Raw genomic sequence first — 6180 nt, 5'->3', positions numbered from 1 at the left:
AAAAAAAAAAATTAAAAAAAAAAAAAAAGAAGTAGAGTTGAAAGACATACAATTCACAAAACCAAGGGCAGAGAGGTGAAAATGAGGCAGTCTTGAGGCAGTCTGTTAGGAGAAAAATAGCAACAAAAAATTACCAATAATAATAAATAACACTCAGGTAATGCTCTGTTCTCTGCACTTTAGCTATAGTCTTTGTTTAAATAAGATTTATTTGGAGAAGAGCAATTTCAGGTCCTAAAAAATTCATTAAATGAAATTATTTATTTAAAAATTATGTATGACAAAATTCTTCTAATTTTCAATTAAGGTCTACTTATTTCAAAAAGTATCTAATAAAACAAGTTATGGTAAAAATTCCAAGGCTGCTGCCCTAGGACACAGAGGTTCTCTTGACTTCTATTATGAAATTTGACCCATGTGGAATTTTACATAAAATAAACTGGTAGGAACAATCTACAATGACAATTAAATCTTATTTTCTGGTCATTTGACCTATTTGGGGGCAGCATGGTAGAAGAGGAGGGTTCAGACTTTGCGGTTAGGCAATCCTGGCCTTAATCCTGGCCTTCCTTCCTCATGGAGGAAATGCCACTAATATGAACAGATGTGAACATTACTCTCTAGCAGTCACCCCATGGTCATGGGTGACCAGGCTAAGATGGGCTCCCTCACTGCCATTCTAGCCCCACTGTCATTGTGAACATTCCCCACCCCCTACAACTTTCTGTGTTCTCATTGGAAAGTCTAATGGCCACTTCTGAAGGAAGTCCTTACCTGCATCAGGTGGGAAGCTGGGATGGAAGTGTCTAGAATCACTTCAAACAATGTACAGAATTTACAGAGAACCCATTCTGGGGGAAGTGCTAAGAAATGTACAAACACAAAAGTGCTGGCTGCTGAAAAGAGGTCCTGTCATGCCCCTCAGAATACTCCAACAATTTGTCATCATTTTGAAAACAGCAACAAACAAATAGACAAAGAGAAAGACATGACAATGCCTCAGTATGGTCTACGTGCTCAGACAGGATCTAGTCCCTGCCTATGTCTCCCACCATTCTCTCGTCACTTTTCTCTGGCTATACTGGTCTTCAGGTCCTTGCATTCCTGTTCCTTCTGCTTGCAAAGCTCTTCTCTGGATCTTTGCCAGGCTCGCTCCTTCACTACATTCAAGCATCTTTTTGAAGAGGTCTTCTCAGGCCACTCTGGGTAAAAGAGCTTCTCTCACTTTTCTGCCCTTCCTCCTTTACTCCTTCCCTACCTTCCTTCCCTTCCCTCCTCCTATCTCCCTATCCTCAGTTCTCCCTTATTATTGTTATTCATTGCAGTTACCATTACTGGGAGTTTATTTATTTATTTTCCTTATTTTTCTTTAATTGTCTTTCTTGCCCACATTAAAAAAAAGTTTATTTATTTTTGAGAAAGAGAGAATCCTATGAAGGCTCTGCACTGTCAGGGCAGAGCCCAAGGCAGGGCTTGAACTCACAAACGGCGTGATCATGGCCTGAGCAGAAATCAAGAGTCAGATGCCTAACTGACTGAGCCATCCAGGTGCCTCTTGCCCACATAGTTTTTAAGTCTTACTAGAATAAAGGGTTTGTGTCTTGTTCGTAGCTATATCTTGATTGCTTGCAACATTACCTGATATGTAGTAGGCACTCACTCAATATTTGTTAGATGGATTAATAAATAAACAGAGGGGCAAGTGTTGGGGAAGGTCATCAAAAAGATGTGACTGCTGGTTGACCCATAAGCTAGACCCAGGTGATCCATGGCTCCTCATTCCCTCCCCTGTCCTTGGGATGTGGGTTCAGCCTGCCTTTTCTGCTCCCAGAGGCTGCTCCAAGGACATGACCTTGAGATAATGATGTGGTATTGAGCACACCTGCACAGGATACTTGCCTAAACCCAGCAAAGGCCTTTCTCTGTCTCTGCAAACTATTAACATTTGGAAGGTGGGTACAGGGATCCATTCGTCTTGCTATCACCCAAGACAAGCTCCATCTGTAAGTTCCCTTTGCTTAGTAAAACTACTGCTTACCAACCTGGAGTGGCCTGCCTCTTTATTTTGGTCTCTCTCTGCCTTCTGAATGTGGGCTTCAATTTCAGATTATACCGGAGAAGCTCCCGAGATAATTGAAAACCAACAGCAAGAGAAGCAAGAGACTGGATTTTCTCTCCTACTAGGTCATAACTTTCCAAATCTAGGGTGCTAGAATTTTCCAAGTGCATTTCGGTTTGGAGTTTTAATGAATTGCTATATTCAGTTTGCAGATTTACATTGTTTTAAGCCACCATGTTTGTGGTAATGTGTTACAGCAGCCATAGCAAATACTCTGCCCTACTCAGTACTTTATGCTGCAGCAACCCCTGTCTGACCCTCACCACCAATCATGTGCTTTCCTGCTCTTGCTATTTTGCTGCCATCCCTGCCGCCTGGAATGTCCTCTCCCTTCCTTTCTTCCTCCAGTCAGCGTGGACATTCCCACTGACCTCCACACCTACATCAGCCTAGGAGGGGTTAAGTATCTTTTCCCAAACCACCGCAGCTAGTAAATGACAAAGCCAAAATTTAAGCATAGATGTATATATTAAAGCTATCATATGTATATATTTACTTCTGTCATGTAAATTATATGATAAATAATTCTCACATTATTGTCTTTGTTTCTTCTTTCTTTCTTTCTTTCTTTCTTTCTTTCTTTCTTTCTTTCTTTCTTTCTTCTTTCTGTTTATTTATGTATTTTGAGAGGCTCCCCACTGTCAGCACAGAGCCTGACATGGGGCTCAATCTCACAAATCATGAAGTCATGACCTGAGCCAAAATTAAGAGTCCAGTGCTTAACTGACTGAGCCACCCAGGTGCTCCATTATGTTATTTTATTTTTAAGAATGGCTTTAACTAAAATATAACCTTTTTCCTTTCCATGTAAAAGACTGACTTTTGGGAGAAGAGATGACAATCGATGACAAATGTCACTTTTTAGAACTAAGAAAGAGATTTCATTTGTTATAAAATGTAAACTCAGAATATGTATTTAATAACAGTTTAATACAACTATATGAGGATGTTAGGAGAGGGAAAGTGCCTATAGGTGAGGAATTGTAAGTGTGAGAGGCCTAATGCCTCATTACCATGGTAGGAAGTCAATAGAAAAAGTGGGAATATCAAGAAACAATGGTTAGGGACACCCTCTCTCTCAAAATCGATAAATAAGCTTAACAAAAAAGAAAAAAAAAGGTTAAAACCTGTGTTAGAAACATGGAGGTAAGTATCAGAAGATACAGGGAAAGGAGCTGAAAGTAGCCATTCGTGTAGCAGGGCTTGGGGATGGGGAGGGTTGGAGGCTGACAGTACACTTGACTTTCAATATTTAATTTGAGTATTGTCCTGATGCAAAATAAAATAAAACAAATGCATGCACATTGTAGATAACTTACAAAATAAAAATTAATATAGGAAGAATGAAGATGGTATCTGAAAATTTCACCACCCAAATTTAGCTATAATTAACATTTCAATCTGTTTTCCTCCAATAAATATTTTTGTTAAAAACTTGGGGCACCTGGGTGGCTCAGTCAGTTAAGCATCTAACTCTTGATTTCAGCTCAGGTCATGTTCTCATGGTGGTGAGAAGGAGCCCAGGGTCAGGCTCTGGGCTGGGTGCAGAGCCTGCTTAAGAGCCTCTCTATCCTTTTCCTGCTGCCCCTCTGGGCATGCTTTCTCTCTGTCTCTCTAATAAATAAATAAATAAATAAATAAATATATAAACAAACAAACAAATACCAGAAACCCCCCCAAAAACAAAACTAAATATATTTATGTATATTCACATACCTCTCAAAAAAGATTCTTTTTAAAGGATACTTAATATAATAGGTATTATTTTATGTGATTATAACCTTTTCCTATTTTTTTTTTGCTTAATATTCAGTTGTATGGATATTGTGTAATTAGCTATTTTCCTATTGTTGGCATTTAACTTTTAAAATGTATTACTTCAAAAAATGTATTATTTCATTTAGTCATTATAATAATGTTATGAGTTACTTCTCATTATCGTCCTCTTTTTAATCAAAGGAACCTTGAAAAGATTACATAATGTGCTGTTATGGGCCGAGTATGTGCCCTCTCTTCTTATGTTGAAGTACTAACCCCCAGCACCTCACAATGTGACTGTATTTAGAGACACAGCCTTTAACAAGGTAAGTAAGTTAAAGAGAGGTCATTAGGTGGATCCTAGCCCAGTATGACTGGTGTCTTTATAAGTAGAGGAAGTCAGGATATAGACAGGAAAACAAGGAAGACCATGTGAGGACAGAGAAAAAAAGAATGGTCATCAACAAGGCTTCCAATCCTGCCCACATTTTGATCTCTGACTTCTAGCCTCCAGAACTGTGAGAAAATCAATGTTTGTTGGTTACACCACTGGATCTGTGGTACGTTATTTTGGCAGCCCTAGCAAACCAATGCGTGTGCTATGGTCATGTCACCATTGAGGTCTAAATCTGGGTGCAAAATACAAGTCTTTTGAATCCATGCATGTATATACATGTGGATAAGCATTCAGCTTCTCTCATAGTCATGATCATTATTGTATGCAAGCTGATACTTTCATCTTTTCCCTTTGCTTTTATTTCTACTCTTCTCTCTACCTCTTCTTATAATGTTTCCAAGTTCTCCTTTTACTTCTTTACTTTGTTTTATTCTTTCCTTGGAAATGGTTGGGCACTTCTTTCCATAAACATTGGTTTTGGAATACTCACAGATCTATTCTTTGTGTCCTGACTTGCAAATCTGTAACCATCTTATGTTCTGTCTCCTCAATTTGTTCTTCAAGCCACATTATGGTTAAGAACATAATGCTACCCGAGTTCTTGGTTGCTATTTGACAGAGCAACAAACTCCACAGCATGATGTAGTCTGTAATATGAATTGAGATTTGATGTGATAAAAAAAGAAAGAAAGAAAGAAAGAAAGAAAGAAAGAAAGAAAGAAAGAAAAAGAAAAAGAAAATAGTCTTTGGCCTCGGACATTTTCAACTCGTAACAATCATAATTTTTACCTAGTTTCTCCTTGTTATACTCTTTGGGCATTATTTTCTTCCCTAGCAAAATCCCACCTTCTTCTCCAGGATCTTATGATCAACAAAAATAAGTAACAGTCTTTCTTTGGAGCAATTCTTACCTTTATTTAAGCAGATGCTAAGTAATTATAGACACACTTAGCATTTAAAGAGTGTGTTTCCTTTTAAGTCCTTAAAGCACATGTTCACATTCATGTTTCCCATGTAAAAACAAATTTCACACAGAAGAATCAAAGAGAACAATAAAATTTGAAAAACTCATATTCTGACTACTTCTGGTAAATAGAAATGGGACAGGTGTTTGCTTCATCCTCCTGGAATCAATATTTTATTCTAAAGAGAATGGAAGTCATTCTGGCTTAGAATCTTTAGAAATGAGGAGGGCTCTGAACTCTTCTTTCTTAAAGTGCAGATGTGAGTTACGTGCACACACCATTGGCAGATGAGTTAACATTCAGAGATTAGTTGTGTCATGCATCTATTTTCCAGGCTCCAGATTAAAATATCTTGACAGTGACAATGAAAATTGATGATGAGGGTTGCTAGACACTGAAGATTTTTTTGGAGTTACTGTTCTTGTGTTCTGGAATCCACTTTCTTGAAAGTCTTCAAAAATTTGATGCCATCTCGTATATATTTCCCCAGCAGTTATTTATTGTTTTTAAGTTTATTTATTTAGAGAGAGAGAGAGAGCAGGCATGAGCAGGGGAGGGGCAGAGAGAGAGGGAGAGAGAATCCCAAGCAGGCTTCACACTGCCAGTGCAGAGCACTATGCGTGGCTCTGTCTCACGAACCATGAGATCTTGATCTGAGCCAAAATCAAGAGTCGGATGCTCAAACAACTGAGCCAACCAGGTGCCCCTCCCCAGTAGTTCTTTCTAAAGGCAGAGATATGGATTTAAATGGTCTCAAGATCCCTTGAGACTCATTGAGCTGAATTCACCACCTACCTTGCAGGCCATCAGGTGGAGTTAACCATTAACCTCAGGAAGTGCCATGGTCCATGAAAATAGTAGTTAATGGAAAGCTTACCCAAAGTTGTTATAGGATCCTTTTACCTTTGTCTCAGATATTTTATTTTATTTTATTTTATTTT

This window comes from Panthera uncia (assembly GCF_023721935.1).
Source record: "Panthera uncia isolate 11264 chromosome B2 unlocalized genomic scaffold, Puncia_PCG_1.0 HiC_scaffold_24, whole genome shotgun sequence".
NCBI lineage: Eukaryota > Metazoa > Chordata > Mammalia > Carnivora > Felidae > Panthera > Panthera uncia.
This window is presented reverse-complemented; position numbering follows the sequence as displayed.